Source organism: Oncorhynchus mykiss, chromosome 27, assembly GCF_057628025.1.
Source record: "Oncorhynchus mykiss isolate SJ-2025 chromosome 27, ASM5762802v1, whole genome shotgun sequence".
Taxonomy (NCBI): Eukaryota; Metazoa; Chordata; class Actinopteri; order Salmoniformes; family Salmonidae; genus Oncorhynchus; species Oncorhynchus mykiss.
The window spans coordinates 22418128-22434771 of NC_143048.1; the positions used below are offsets into that span (position 1 = coordinate 22418128).

Here is a 16644-nt window from a genome sequence, read left to right on the forward strand (position 1 = left end):
GCCACGTTTCATCTTCAATGCCCTTGCTGATGGAAGGAGGTTTTCACTCAAAATCTCACGATACATGGCCCCATTCATTCTTTCCTTTACACGGATCAGTCGTCCTGGTCCCTTTGCAGAAAAACAACCCCAAAGCATGATGTTTCCACCCCCATGCTTCACGGTAGGTATGGTGTTCTTTGGATGCAACTCAGCATTCTTTGTCCTCCAAACACGACGAGTTGAGTTACCACCAAAAAGTTATATTTTGGTTTCATCTGACCATATGACATTCTCCCAATCTTCTTCTGGATCATCCAAATGCTCTCTAGCAAACTTCAGACGGGCCTGGACATGTACTGGCTTAAGCAGGGGGACGCGTCTGGCACTGCAGGATTTGAGTCCCTGGCGGCGTAGTGTATTACTGATGGTAGGCTTTGTTACTTTGGTCCCAGCTCTCTGCAGGTCATTCACTAGGTTCCCTGGAGTTTTTTTGCTCACCGTTCTTGTGATCATTTTGACCCCACGGGGTGAGATCTTGCGTGGAGCCCCAGATCGAGGGAGATTATCAGTGGTCTTGTATCTATTCCATTTCCTAATAATTGCTCACACAGTTGATTTCTTCAAACCAAGCTGCTTACCTATTGCAGATTCAGTCTTCCTTTCTTCTTCTTCTGGTGTCCTTTGACAGCTCTTTGGTCTTGGCCATAGTGGAGTTTGGAGTGTGACTGTTTGAGGTTGTGGACAGGTGTATTTAATACTGATAACAAGTTCAAACAGGTGCCATTAATACAGGTAACGAGGAGGACAGGGGAGCCTCAAAGAAGAAGTTACAGATCTGTGAGAGCCAGAAATCTTGCTTGTTTGTAGGTGACCAAATACTTATTTTCCACCATAATTTGCAAATAAATTCATTAAAATCCCACAATGTGATTTTCTGGATTTTTTTTTTCTTATTTTGTCTGTCATAGTTGAAGCGTACATATGATGAAAATTACAGGCCTCATCTTTTTAAGTGGGAGAACTTGCAATTGGTGGCTGACTAAATACTTTTTTGCCCCACTGTATATAGGACATATGAATGAAGTCAACTATACATAGTTCTATATTGTAACATAAAAATAGCTTTAGGAGGGCCTCCCGGGTGGCGCAGTGGTTAAGGGCGCTGTACTGCAGCGCCAGCTGTGCCATCAGAGTCCCTGGGTTCGCCAATTGGCCTAGCGTCGCCCGGGTTAGGGAGGGCTTGGTCGGTAGGGGTCCATAGAGCTCTGGTGAAAAGTAGGGCACAATATAAGGTTTAGGATGCCATATCTGAAGCAGCATAACTTTAGCGAGAAAGTTGAGAAGTACTTGTGAAACAACAAGCCAATTCCACCAGCAGATGTAGCTAGTTGGCAAAGTAGCAGGGACAACTTTCACTGGGGTCATGACCCCCCCCCCCCACATTCTGAAATTGCATTAACAAGCGGACGCCTCCGAGTGGTCGGGTAGATTGTTTATCAGACTGGATAATTACTTACACACACACACACACTTAGAAATGTCCTTGATTTTGAAAGAAAATTTAAACCAAAATTGCCCATTAAAATAAAACTGATCAGAAATACAGTGTAGACATTGTCAATGTTGTAAATGACTATTGTCGCTGGAAACAGCTGATTTTTAATGGAACATCTACATACGCATAGAGGACCATTATCAGCAACCATCACTCCTGTGTTTCAATGGCACATTGTGTTAGCTAATCCAAGTTGATCATTTTAACAGGCTAATTGATTATTACAAAACCCTTTTGCAATCATGTTAGCACAGCTGAAAACTGTTGTTCTGATTAAAGAAGCAATAAAACTGGCCTTCTTTAGACTAGTTGAGTATCTGGAGCATCAGTATTTGTAGGTTCGATTACAGGCTCAAAATGGCCAGGAACAAATAACTTTCTTCTGAAACTTGTCATTTAATTCTTGATCTGAGAAATGAAGGCTATTCCATGTGAGAAATTACCATGAAACTGAAGAGCTCATACAACGCTGTGTACTACTCCCTTCACAGAACAGCACAAACGGGCTCTAACCAGAAGAGAAAGAGTGGGAGGCCCCAGTGCACAACTGAGCAAGAGGACAAGTACATTCGAGTGTCTAGTTTGTGAAACAGATGCCTCACAAGTGGCAGCTTCATTAAACGGTAGCCGCAAAACACCAGTCTCAACGTCAACAGTGAAGAGGCGACTAGGGGATGCTGGCCTAAGCAGAGTTGCAAAGAAAAAGCCATCTCTCAGACTGGCCAATAAAACATTTTTTTTTTTTAAAGAACAGACACTGGACAGAGGAACTCTGCATAGAAGGCCAGAATCCCGGAGTCGCCTCGTCACTGTTGACGTTGAGACTGGTGTTTTGCGGCTACAGTATTAATGAAGCTGCCAGTTGAGGACTTGGGAGGCATTTGTTTGTCAAACCAGACACTCTAATGTACTTGTCCTCTTGCTCAGTTGTGCACTGGGGCCTCACTCTTTCTATTCTGTTTTTTTTTTAAAAGTACTTTTCTTTCAAAATCAAGGACATTTCTAAGTGACCCCAAACCCCAAACAACAGGATAATTTTGTGGGACAGTGTAGCCTACATTAATACAAAAAAATGGCAGCATATGCATTTAGATCTTCTTGAATTACTGTTTCGTGAGTACCTTCTACCTAGAGGCGCATTGTTGAGTTGGTCGCACGATCATTGTTTTCTACCATTTAGCTAACCATCCTAAAATGTCAAGAAATGACGTAGTGTTGTTGGTATAATAGTAACATACTATGCAATTATATTTGATTTGGTTATGTAGTATACTAATGATTCATTATGTGATCTTTCAAGACATTGATTCTTCTTTGATCTAACTTTACTAAACGAGCACCATTGTGAGAAGTGGCAGAGCAACGCACCAAGTGTGAATGTGAGTTCAAGAAAAAGACAGCAGCAGTACCACCACGGCCTCTGAACGACTACCACTCTAGAGTCCACACCCTACACTCCTGTACTTTCCAAAATGGCACCCAATCCCCTTTATTGTGCACTACTTTTGACCAGGGCCCATAGTGCACAATTTAGGGAATAGGGTGCCATGTGGGATGCACACTCTCGCACAGCCCTTAAGGTCACACTAGTCCCAGGCTTTTAATAGACACCAGGGGTGACGCAGCAACTACCTATAGAATACCACACAAGAATTGGCAGACAATGGAAAGTAATATTGGTTGGGTGGAGACAGGTGTGGATTTCAGGCTGGTCAACATGTAGCGGATGGATGGAGACTTGAGGGCAAGTGAATGTATTATATAGTAAAGCATAACTGTTGCACATCAATAACTGGTAAGTAAGCCTTGTCCGAGTCAGAATGGCCCATAGGGCAGGCACCCAGCTTCTGTAGCTTGATGTACAAGTACACCCCCTGAACAGGATGCTAGCAGGTAGAGACAATACATACCAGTAGTGACCATTCGGGACTTGTCTTCCTCATCAGCAACTTCCTCCTCCTCCACGTTCCTTCCTGGGAAAAAGAATTCCATCATCCTTTTGAAGAACGGGTACATGAGCTGGATGGTGAGAGGAACCACATTCACCTGGTGACACAAACACATTACAACAGAGAAACACGTTTAACTGTATGCTGCCAATGCTTTCATAATTAAATGTTATGATCGTGTTACGACATCTTCAATGTTATGACCACATACATACCTTATGACATCTCTAATGTTATGATCACATGCTTCCTCCTCACCTCAAAGTGCTCCTTGACTGAGATGCCTCCCACTGGGGAGCGGACCTTACTGAAGATGCGCAGGGCAAACTGACGGCCAGAATGACACGGGATCTGAGGACGCAACACCACCTAGGAGACAGGTTTCATGAAGTTAAGTCACAGAGGTTGCATCCCAAATGGCACCGAAAGTAGTGCACTATATAGGGAATATGGTGTCATTCGGCACGTAAACAAAATAATCACTTGAATAATGCCATGCTCCTAACCTCGGACTCATGAAGCAACCCCAAAATATGTTTCCTGTAATGTAGGAAACCAAATCAAATTCAGAATATTTTGTAAAGATAATACAATGAATCTGAACATGTGTCCATACAGCATGAATTGTGAGGAGGATAAATGAATCAATTCACAGCTATATGGATTTTACCTCCTAAATATCCCGTATGAGCGGGAAAGAAAATCTGCAAAACAAACATGACTCATACAGCGATGCAAGGCATGGTACCATACAGCACTCAGATGACGGTGCAAATGCAACGAGGGGCACCACAATAAGACGAAGAACTGTGGATCTGGGCATTCTGGTGACCCAGTCCCATGATGGACATGCAATGCTGAATAACAAAGCCTGAGTCCCAAATGGCACCATATTCCATTAATAGAGCACTACTATTAGCCAGGACCCAGGTCAAAAGTAGTGCACTATATAGGGAATAGGGTGCCATTTGGGAGACAACCATAATATTCTGAGTGGGATTTCCTTGATGCTGACTGGATGATGACATCATACTGTTCAACAACAGTGACATGAACTCCCAGTTTCTGTACCAGCACCATACATAACCTCACGTGCTGCACAGGGTAAAGTTAACAAGTAGAGTTAACAACACAAGCAAACACTGCATTAGAGTTATTTGTGAGCACTACATGTTGGGTGCAGCATGGCCTGGAATCATTGGATCAGTAACAGCAGGAGATTAAAACTTCTGACAAAATATTGAAAAAACAAAAAGGCTTGCCCTATCAGAGGACATATTTGTAAGCTTCACAGGTTCATAGCTCATGTTGTAAAAATGTATCCAAAACGATACACGGATTGAGCTGCAGACTGCCCTTACCAAAGAAAAGGTCAGATTAGCACTATTTCCTGACCTTGTATGCAGCGTTGGGGAGCAGGTTGTTCATGGTGAACCAGCCCAGTTCCAGGAGATGTTCTGCTGTGTCGTCTGACTTGTTCAGTTGTGGGAGGAGACAGTTTAACAGATGTTTAGCGTCAACATCAGGGCCCGCATTCATAAAGCGTCTCAGAGTAGGAGTACTAATCTAGGATCAGGTACCCCCTTGTCTATATCATCTCATTCATTACTATCTAGAGGGCAAAACTGATCCTAATTTCAGCACTACTAATCTGAGACTTTTGGTGAATATGGGCCCAGCTCTCTTGCCGAAGCACAGCATGAAAAGAGTTAGGGTCATCTCCTTGTAAGGACAGAGCAGTGTCCTCCCTGCCCCATGCCCACACACCTTGCTGTACATGAACCTCTGCAGCTCCAGCTCAGCAATGCCCAGCTGTCCATCCTCCTCAGTGAGACACCAGCGGGCCTGGGCAAAGCAGATCTCTGTCCTGCGAACCACACTCACGTCCCCCGGGGGTTTACGCAGCTCCAGCTTATTGGCCCTCTGCAGCAGGAAGTCTTTAAAACATCTAGGAGCAGAGCGAGACATACAGAGAAGAACACAGGAGACGTGAGTGTGGTTGGCAGAACTTCCCATTGTTGGCTGAGTAGTTTCCTAGTCCTTGAAATGATGGTGTGTGTGTGTGGCGGTGTTGTGCTGACCTGATGAGGATGTTGAGCACCTCACTCTTCATCTGCATGTCAGTCTTCTCCCAGGTTGAGCTGGTTCTGCAGCCTCACGTTGATCTCTGACTGCTCATCCCCTCTCAGCTCCACAGGCTGGGCCTGAGGGAGGTCATACACACACCACACAGGTCAAATACACACTCACCAAGTAGATATTTCAGTGTTTAGGGATTCATAACTCAGGGATGTGTTTATTCCCACTCTAGATTATAATTGAATAAAGTAAACTAGATCGAATACAACTGTATCGTCTCTCCCATCGGAATTACCTTCAACTTTCACCTCACAAGTAGTGTTGAAATCAGCCATTGCCTCCACACACAGGGCCTATGAGAAGAGTGTGTATGTCAGTCTGTCCAATGGCTCACCCTGATATTGGAGTAGATCTGTTTCTCCAGGAGTCTGATCTGGGCCATGTGCTGCCTGACAGCCTCCTGCAGGTATAGAATGCTGCTGCGCTGCTCCTCTGGGTTACTGGAGATCTCCAGCTGGAAACGCACTTGCTGCTTCTTCTCACTGTGCTCCTGAGGACAGAGCCCACACACAACATGGTTAGAGGATAGGACAGGAGGCATCCCAAATGGCACCTTATTTAAAGCCCTCGTCAAAAGTCATGCACTACATAGAGAATATCATGCCATTTGGGACGCAAAGGGACTTGTAGAGTTAAGAGATTCAGCTATCATACAGTAAGGGGTGAATCCAAAGTTCCACTCAAGTAAAAATTTAACTTAGTCTCCCATTGACCTCAATGCATGACTAAGTGAAAATTTGACTTAAGTGGGAGTTAGGATTCACCCCTTACACAGTTGCAAATGCTATAGGACAAAACACTGCCTAGTCAGATGCTGACATCTCGTTACCTTGCGTTTGGGCTCAACGTGCAGCAATAGGTTGTTGACGATGTCCAGGATCATAGCATACTGCACAGGGTTGGTGGAGATCTCCAGGTCATGGTGAATGAGGGTGAAGGTGTCCACAGCCCCTGATGGTATGTTTCCTCCCACTCTACTAAGTCAAAGGGCTCAAGCCTTTACACTCAATAACACAGCAAAAAACAGTCAGCATGTTCCAACACTGTATTTGAGGATGTAGGTTGCCTCAGAATGAAATAGAACACAGCAAGTCTTCCTTCTCGTTGCGCCGTAGCTCTGGGGGTTTGATCTGCGTGGCCAGCTCAGGGTCGATGTCGTGGCTGTAGCCGATGTAGTACATGCGACAGCTGCAACGAGAGATAATACGCTGGACCTGCTGGGTGTCATTCACCTGGGCCGGCTGGTTCCAGTCTGGATACACAGAACAGAGAGGAAGTGTTACATTTACCTTGACACAAGTTAAAAAGGCAATTCCACCACTTTTTAACCTTATCATCATCATCATCATGTGGAACTTTTAAACTACATAACATAAAATGTGCAGTTTACAAATATGTCGATACTTATGGTGCTGGAGATGGTGAATATAAATGTAACATTTTTGGGAATTCCCCCTTTAAGGAAAGATTCAGATCAAGTTGAGATGTTCAGCTTTGCAGGGCCATGGTTTAAACAGAGTGCATTCTATGAGGTAGAGTGGATGTGTGAGGAGCAGAAGTACCTGTGGTGGTGCTGACCATGCCTCCAACAGCCTGACCACTCTCCATCAGTTCCAGCATGGAGTCCAGGTGACGCTTCCTGTGCTCCTCAATGTTTTTCAGACGCATCACACACAACCAAGGAAAAGACACATGGTCAAAGCTATGACAGCACCCTGAATCTGAAAGACTAACTGCACAAATACGCTCTCTGTATTGGACCTAATACAGAAATACTCTGTCATGTAACTTGGACTTGAGCCTGAATGTAAGCCATCATGAGCCATATGCAACACATATGCTCAATGCTACATTCAATGCTACAGATGATAATTTATGGTAGTTCCTGTTAAAGTGGCATTATAACTTTTTGGGCAACCTGACCAAATGTATATAGAAATGTGAGTCAGATCTGTCACTCATTGAACAGTTAGATCTGTTCTACGTGCGCTATGCTTCCCCTTTGCTTCCCCTTTCTTAAGTTCTGTTTTTGCGTTTTACTTTTTTTTAAATTAAAAAAAAAAAAAATTTTACAGCTGAAAATTTTTGGTTATGGAAAATATATTTCACAGTGGTTTAGATGTTACAATGATTCTCAACACTATACTTGCTTTGTCGCAAACTGAAACTAGGCAAACTATTAGAACTTTAGAAACCAGGAAATGGCGGAGCGATTTCTGCATAGTGCATCTTTCAGAGCCTGTTAATAATGGTTTCACTGGCCCACCTCAAGCCACAGCTGCCAGTCCTCCTGCTCTGAGGGGTTGGGTTCCATGGTGGCAAAGTACTGCATGCTGTCCAGCAGACAGGTCCAGGTGGTCTTCTGCTTGAGAGTGTCGCTGTACCAGACCGGGTGGTGCTCACACTGCAGCACCTGGGCCTTGGCAGCAGACACCAGCCGTCAGCCAGCTGTCTCTGTGCCACACAACATTATCTACAGACAGACAGCAGAGCAGGATTATAACCCTGGAGACTGGAGTGTCACATGCTAAATAAAATGCTAGATTGGCAGAACATTTTATATTAGAATGTTGCTAAAAAATAGAACAAGTTCTGTTTTCAGTATCGCTAAGGATCCGAAATGACTGAGACGCAGAACATTCTTTCCATATTTGTCTTTGTCCAATAAGGTCCTGTTAGCAAACAGAATTGTTAACTTCTGGGGCATTACAAGTGTGATTGGCCCACTGCTCTTTACAATCTTAATCTGATTTGCCATGAACCTAAAGTCCCAGACTAGTTGTACCTGACAGTTGACCAGCTCAAATGAACCAGTTGCGGATGTAGACGTCGTCTGTCTGGCAGGCAGCGATGCCACACAGCTGATCACTCACACCAGAGTCCTCCTCTGAGAACACCACAAACTTATTAGTCTCTGCAATTAGCTTCTGCAGCATGGATGTCCCTGCAGAGAGAGGAGGAAGGAAGAGTTGAAGAAACAGAGGTAGTAACTTATCACATTGAAAGACCATTCATATGGCCTGGCTGGTCTAACAGTAATGCTGCAGCATCTGGCATACATATCTAGTGATGACATATGTACCAAAGGCCGGTTTCAAACCTCTCTCTTTATTTGTCCACTGTCATCCTCTCACCATCTGTTCAATAAAATCTGAAAATCCCTTAAAAGAAAATCACATGAAAGACCATTCATTCACAAGGAATTAGGCTGAACTTCTGTTACTCCAGGGGAAACATCCTACCTTCGTACGGGCTCTTCTCAGGGCGGCTGGTGCTGGGCATGGTTGGGGTGGAGGGGGCTGTGCTGTGGCCGCCAGAGTAGTTGGACAAAGAGCGCTTGAGCTTCTTGGCAGCTTGCAGTGTAGCGTCTATCCTCAGGCCCTTCAGAGCCTCTATGGAGAGGTTCCTCTTGAGAACAGCTGCCTTCTTGTAGCCGTCGTACAGACCGACTGCTATGTTCCTGTTAGTGGTGGTCCAGGCGGCTCGCAGGTCAACCAGGCACAGCTTGTGGGTGTACGGGGCATTCACCTCATCTTTTGGGTTCACCCCCTGCCACAATGAGAAACACCATTTATACACTTCACATTTTTACAAGAGATCTAGCTATGCCTTTTGATTGTAGAACTACAAATGAAGGGTTGAGACACAGAACAAATATAATTCATTTAAAACTACTGTGTTTGTGTCCCAACTGGCACCCCAATGTCCCTGGTCAAAAGTAGTGAACGACATAGGGAATAGGGTGCAAATGGAGACGCAGTCTGTGCCATCAACTTTGGGGTGTCTACCATCCCCTCCCCGTTGTCTTACCTCCTCCATGCGGTTGCTCTGGCGCTGGTAACTGAAGGAGGACAGGCCGAGCAAGTGGGTCTTCTTCACCTGGGCGTTGATCTGGTGGTCAGCCGTCTAGTCCCAGGCGGAGGCCATGAGGTGCACCGTCATCAGGGACAGCTCTGAAACCATCTGGGTCACGTTCCACTCTGAGATCAGCCTCATCACCGTGCCCGCTGAGAGGACAGACAGACGACGTGCACAGACACACTCACGAGTTAGACCAACAGGTAGGCTGTTCAACAACTCAGTCTCAAATAATACCCAATTCCAAATATAGTGCACTACTTTAGTAGGGCACTAATGTATATGGGAAGATGTAATGTTTTTAGGCCCAATGTTTTATTACGTGAGTGTATAAATTACTATGCCTGTGTTGTGCCAGCTCTTTTTACCCTGTGGGATGAGTCTCTGAGCCCCTCTGGTGAAGACGTGGCCTTTGCTGCACTCCACCTGGATGCCCCTCTACTGAGCGAAGAAGGCCCAGTAATGCACCTGGGGAGGTCATTGGGGTCATTGTCTTAGGGTCATTGTCCCGAGTGCTCTGGAGCAGGTCTTCAAGGATCTCGCTGTACTTTGGACCCTTTAAACTTTCCCTCAATCCTAACTAGTCTCAGTCCGTTGCTGAAAAAACATCCCCACAGCATGATGCTGCCACCACCATGCTTCACCGTAGGGATGGTGCCAGGTTTCCTCCAGACGTGACGCTTGGCATTCAGGCCAAAGAGTTCAATCTTGGTTTCATTAGACCAGATAATCTTGTTTCTCTTGGTCAGAGTCCTTTAGGTGCCTTTTGGTGGGCGGTCATGTGCCTTTTACTGAGGAGTGGCTTCCATCTGCCCACTCTACCACTCAGGCCTGATTGGTGGAGTGTTGCAGAGATGGTTGTCCATCTGGAAGGTTCTCTCATCTCCAGAGGAACTCTGGAGCTCTGTCAGAGTGACCATTGGGTTTTTGGTCACCGCCCTGACCAAGGCCCTTCGCTCAGTTTGGCCGGGCGGCCAGCTCTAGTTAGAGTCTTGGGGGTTCCAAACTTCTTCCATTTAAGAATGAAGAAGGCCACTGTGTTCTTGGGGAACTTCAGTGCTGCAGAAATGTTTTGTTACCCTTCCCCAAATCGGTGCCTCAACACAATCCTGTCTCGGAGCACTACGGACAATTCCTTCGACCTCATGGTTTGTTTTTTTGCTCTGACATGCACTGTCAACTGTGGGACCTTATATAGGACAGGTGTGTGGCTTTCCAAACCACGTTCAATCAGGTGGACTCCAATCAAAGTGAGGGGGTCTGAATACTTTCCAAATGCACCGTATGTGATCGTCCAGTGTGTGTCTATTGCCAACTGTTGAAAATACAAGTGTTGATCTCAAAAAACGAGGATCGCGTTTCATTGAAACACTTGACTCACATTTGAAATCGCAGTAGAACTTGAGTGGTGGCATGTTCCTGTGGATGGTTACATCTCCCCATGGCTGGCCTAGTGGCAGCATCTGCCTGTGGCGAGCCCGTCCTGCTCGGTCCCGATCAGACGGCCTGACAGCTCCCAGTCCCGGATCTCAAACAGGTAACGAGGATAGTCCCGGATTCTCACTGGCGCAGGGGGAAAAATAATTTAGTATAAAGATAATATTATCAATATTAATATAAATAATTAAGGTATGGAGCAATGGCCAAATGTAGTGCACTATAAAAAGGTAATTGGGTTCCATTTGGGACACAATCCCATCACTCACCCAAGAAGGCAGTGAGGTTGAACTTGATTGCCCGGCACCACGAGGGGGAGCCCGTCTCTGGGGAAGGGGCTGACTCCATCGATGTCCCTCAGCTGCTCGCGGACGCGCTCCGGCCCGTGGAGGGACTGGTCGGCCAGGGCCACCAGCTCCAGGTCAGAAGAGACTTCCTCATGGGCGTGTTGGAGTAGAGGCGACGGGAGCGCTGGATGTAGATCTCTATGCGCAGGCAGCAGTTCTCTGTGCTGCTTCGGTAGGTCAGCCACTTTCTTGTCCAGCAGCTGGAGCCTCTTGGAGCTCTGCTTGCTCTCGTCCTTCATCAGATCGTAGTTGTCCCTAAGCTTGATCTCAAACACGTCATCCAGGAAGACGAAGGAGAACTGTCTGATCTTGAAGACCAGATCTGGGGGCAGACGCTGGAGGCCTGGGGTCTGGCTGGGGTTGATGTGCAGGGACTTGAGCAACTTCTGAATGCTGATGAACTTGTCAAAGGAGTTGGAGAAGTTGTACTGGAAGGGGAACTCCACAGCCAGGCAGAGGCAGGTGAACACCCAGACACGGTTGTGTCAGGTGGAGAGGAAGGGAAAGAGGTGGCGTTGGTCCATGGCCTGATTAGGGTGCGTCTGGACCTCCAAGCCCTTGAAGGAGAATATGTTGTTGCCGTCGAAGTTGAGAAACATGTGGGGCGAGCGGACATTCATGGAGCCGGAGTGAGTGGAGGGGGACAGGGCGTCTGTGTGCTGCAGAAGGTAGTTGTGCTCCGTTACCTAGGCTGTGAAGCGGGTTCTGCCCATGCAAACTTATCTGAATAACACTGTCAATCAAGAAGAAGGAATAGGACTGATAAGCCTGATGGAAGGATGAGTAACTGTAAGCTACCTCCACGTTCCCGGTGGTGATGTGGTAGCAGACGGCCAGGATGGAGAGGCTGAGGATAGGGTTGGGGGTTTGGGCTGAGGGACAGGAGGGCTCAATGGTCTCTGTGAGAGCCTTCACCACAGACACACACACCCTGGACAGACACCGTGGAGCTTTCTGCCGAGTCTTGGGCCTTCACAGTGTCCACCCACAAAGACACAGCTCCTAGTACAACACAGGAGTCAATTACCATACTCAATGTCGGCCTAGTCAGAGATGGATATTAAAAGGTCCATCCAAAATGCACCTTATTTCTTATATCCCTCAAACTCAACTCTGGACTGGAAGCCAGTGCCACTGCATTTTTTCCATTGTTCCCCTCTAAATCAGAGAGTGATTTAGAACTTGGACACCAGGTGCAGAAAACCTGCAGGCTCCGGACCTCGTACGGTAAGAGTTGAGTACCCCTGCCCTATATAGTGCACTAATTTTGACCAGGGGCCATAGGGTTGTGGTCAAAAGTAGTGAACTATATAGGGGATAGGGTGCCATTTTGGATGCAAACCCTAAACAGCACTTCCCATTTAACTTACCTGCTACATTGGAGAGTGTGAACAAGTTGACATCCTCCAGGTTACACTCAATCTTAAAATAAAAGGCAGGGGTAGGGGTAGGTTGTCCCATCAACAAGGACAGGTACAGGCACCACATCTGACTGCTCTGAGGCCTCCAGCAGCTGTCTAGGTTACAGAGGGACAGTGGGCGGGACAGCCACAGGGCACAGGTCTCTGACACATCCAGCTGTAGTCCCCTCACACTGGACTCCACACTCACACTCTCAGAATGGCTACTGGACTCACTCTGGGGCTTGTTGAAGCTCCCCTGGGGTGACAGAGACAACAAAGATAACAACAATGGCTGGTGTAGTATTGGTCAAATACTAAATCAGGGCTGTGATCATCAGGTCAATAGAGGAAAAGAAGGGTGTTTTTAGAGCAGGGGTGTCAAACTCATTCTAAGGAGAGCCTAGTGTCTGGGGGTTTTAGGTTTTTCCTTTCGATGAAGACCTAGACAACCAGGTGAGGAGAGTTCCTTACTATTAGTGACCTTGTGTCATCAATCAAGTATAAGGGAGAAGTGAAAACCCACAGACACCCGGCACTCTGTGGAATGAGTTTGACCCGTGGTTTAGAGGTCAACTTCAACGATTTATGAATAGATAGTCATTTCAGATAAGTAGGAATTCCTGTAGCCTGATTTTGGTGTTCTTCATCACATCATTGGAACCCAGCTGAAACCTTGGGGAGTAGTAGTGGGTGAGTAACCCTAAATAGTTATTGCCTACCTTGTATGCCTGCAGTGTAAGGGAGTCGAGGATGAGGGCTTCCCCCCCACACGTGTTTGCCAGGGACATAGAGAGGTGGCGGTGAACATTCTGGAAATTGAGGCTCTCTGCATTTGTGCTGATGTCCAGGAAGTGCTGCATCTCTATATTATACATGACATATTCAGATCTACTGAAGATCACAAGTCACATTACTACACTTTGGTATGCAACTCTAACTCTACTCACTATGTGTAGGTGTGTGATGATTCTGTGATGTAAAAGGATATTGCATTTGATTACCATATATAGAGGAATGTAATCTATCAGGGCTGGGTATGTTTGGAAAGGGTTGATTCAACAGCTCCAGCACCATGGTTCCTGAAACCACTGCAATGTTGAAAGCAGAATTAACTGAAGAAAAACACCCACTGCTGTTCATTAGCATTCCTGTCATTCCTCTCCAGGCAAGACTAAACTTTGTGTTCCCACAACATATTCTTGACCTTTAATGCAACAGGAGTATATTTTGACCATGCCTTGTGCGAGTGTGTGTTGGGCTGTACCTGTGCTGACTGAGATGAAGCCCAGGGCGAAGGGAGGAGTGTCACCCAGACATTGGACACTGAGGAGCTGATCATCACTGGGGTGTCCAGGTGGGGGAAGTTCCTGTAGGACGGGAGGGTATGCAAATACTCCACTGGACTACACACCACAATATACCCCCAGACACAACAGAAACATGAGGAAGCAGACAGGAGAGAATTAGAGTGTTAATCAATATCAAAAAGAAACCATGTTATAGGGCCAAGTTAGTAATGTATGTTTTTGGATATTGTCTTTACATCCGTTTCAAGCAATGAACTGGTGTGCTTGACATTCTCCAGTCTGGTTTGTCAGTTGAAAATGCTCATACCTCTTTCTATGAGCTGTTTTCCTATGAATAAGCTGTTCCCATGGAAACAGGTCTAGCCAATGGGAGAACTCCTGGTGACGGTAGTGGATGATGCAGGTGTTGACCTTGACTGGCCCTGAAATGTCCACTGATGTCACCTGGGGACATGAGTGGGAGACAAGCAGGAGACTTCAGAACAAACATATTTCTTACGAGAGATCAAATGTCAAACATATTTGCAAAAAGCTATGTTGATGCAATGCAACTATGAAAACTAGTAACCATATCAATCAAATCCACACCACTCACTTGCAAGACAGTCCTGAGGGTGTTAAGGCAAAGGATTCTCTGTCTGCCCATCTGATGATACACAAACAAGGAATGGATATTTTCCCCACCCTCCCAGACCCTCTCATCCCCTCCTCTATGGCTACATCCAAAATGGCAACCTATTCCCTATATAGTGCACTATGTAGGGAATAGATTGCCATTTGTGACACACTTCTTTCTGGTGCCAAGCTCTCCACTCACCCTCCAGAAGTAGCTCCAGGCTGCTCTGAGGGAAGCTCATCTCAGGGGTGAAGCTCCTGAGCAACAGCTGCTCGTCCTCACGTCCGATGATTCAGATAGTCAAAGGATGAAGAAAATGGAATAACAGAAACACAAACCAACACATAAAATATAATTCATACTAACTCCATGTCCTATGACTCACCTTTTCTGGCTGTGCATGGACAGGGTTATACTAGTATTCTCAAACTCCACGCTGACCTTCTGGGGCACCAGCTGATGAAACTGCTCCACTGCTTCAGTCTGGAAAAACTTGTCCTTTCCACATTCTAAAAGAAAATGACAGACAGAAGTGGTTGTGAATAATGCATCTCCGAATGGTTCTCAAAATTACCTCACAGCAACCATACAATAACACCATGTCTGCATGTCAAATGGCACATTTCTCCCTAAAGTAGTGCACTATATAGGGAATAAGGTGCCCTTGGGACGAAACCCATTGCCCTTTCTCACCATCTGCAGAGAGAGTGCTCTCCAGAGGAGGAGGTGGAAGCAGTAGCTGGCTGAGGAACAAGCCTTTGTGCAGCTCAGCCAGCAGTGTTCTCACACACAGGGCCGTTCGGCCTGGACCCAGCTCTGGTAGGCTGACATCCCCAGACAGCACCAGGCTCAGGGACGTCTCTGGCAGACATGTATCCTGCTGAGCAGTGAGTTGAGACAATGCAGTGAAATACATTCTGTTAAGTAACACTTATTTAAAGAGAGACACTCAAAAGACTGCTATGTTTACATGGGAAAAAACTCCACTCTGATTTTAAGCACTTTACTGCTTAGCTGCCCCACAGAAAAAGTCCCAGGCCAACCTGTAATGAAAGTTTGAGAAATTGATATGAAAAATCATGAACATTTAAACAGACAGGCTAAGATAAGACCGATCTGTTTAGATGACTTTAGTGTGTGGAGGTTTAATACCTTTTGCCCTGATGGTTGAGCAGTAGGTCAATACTTGAGGTGGTCATGTACCATAGAGACTCTGACAGGGCTAGGTTAAACACCATCACGTTGATGGAGTCAATATGGAAGGACAGCAACTGAGAGAAGAGACAGACAGCAGCAGAGTGAACTGAGAACACTTATTTCATGAAATATTTTGTGAGTAGCAATCTTATATAAACAGTTCTGTGTTGGTCCCTTCCTGGGAGATAAACCGCAGGGTTGCGGGGCTAAGAGGAACCTTCCGACTCTCCTCCATCACAGCTCTTAGGCGCCCAAGGTCTCAGAGGCTGTTGCAGGTCCACTCTCACTCTGGTCTCGCCCACACACAACTCCAGGCACCTCCTGAGGAACAAACACACAGTTCACAACCTTGTACTGTTGAATGATTCACGGGCCCTTTCCCTTAAAAGGGCAAGAAGGCTGAGAGATATGCAATTATGATGTGAGGTCATAAGATTGTTTTGAAGACATGTTTATACACTCACGGGCAGGTTCTGGTTTAAAAGTTTGCTTGAAATCCATATCCTGTCTATTTCCTGAAATAAACACGGAGAAATGCACCTGTTCCTTCCTAACCATCGTTTGCAGCTGCTGTTGCTAACTCAACGGCTAGGAGGTATGACTTCTGTCGTGAATAGTGGACGATCCACACTCACCGGAGTGAAAAGCGGTTGATGGCCTCGTCCACTGATGATCGTCGCCGCTGTGGAAGTGGGTGAGTGCTATGGTCCCATGGTTTCTCTCGACTCATCCGGCTCCAGGATAGATTTTGACTCTTCAAACATACCCAAGTCGCGATATGCGATTCCTGACTCTGTACCCAAGCTGTTTTAATTAGTTCCCTGCATCCAGTGCAGGCGGGAGGGATTGTTAAT

The 16644-nt window shown here is 46.1% G+C and overlaps 1 pseudogene across 1 annotated transcript; it reads right to left on the bottom strand.

The window, feature by feature from the left end:
- Window positions 1–641: 641 nt before the first annotated feature.
- On the bottom strand, window positions 642–16511 carry LOC110507126 (bridge-like lipid transfer protein family member 2; annotated as a pseudogene). The gene is made up of 25 exons (XR_016492428.1): window positions 15287–16511; window positions 14795–15102; window positions 14573–14623; window positions 14285–14421; window positions 13935–14037; window positions 13672–13758; window positions 13390–13532; window positions 12638–12926; window positions 11190–12269; window positions 10721–11046; window positions 9562–9632; window positions 9436–9531; window positions 8868–9174; window positions 8411–8569; window positions 7891–8098; window positions 7188–7286; window positions 6712–6877; window positions 6455–6602; window positions 5960–6115; window positions 5568–5690; window positions 5254–5434; window positions 4882–4959; window positions 3745–3855; window positions 3448–3583; window positions 642–1247 (listed from the first exon to the last, which is right to left on the bottom strand). The product of XR_016492428.1 is annotated as a bridge-like lipid transfer protein family member 2 (transcript).
- Window positions 16512–16644: the final 133 nt, after the last annotated feature.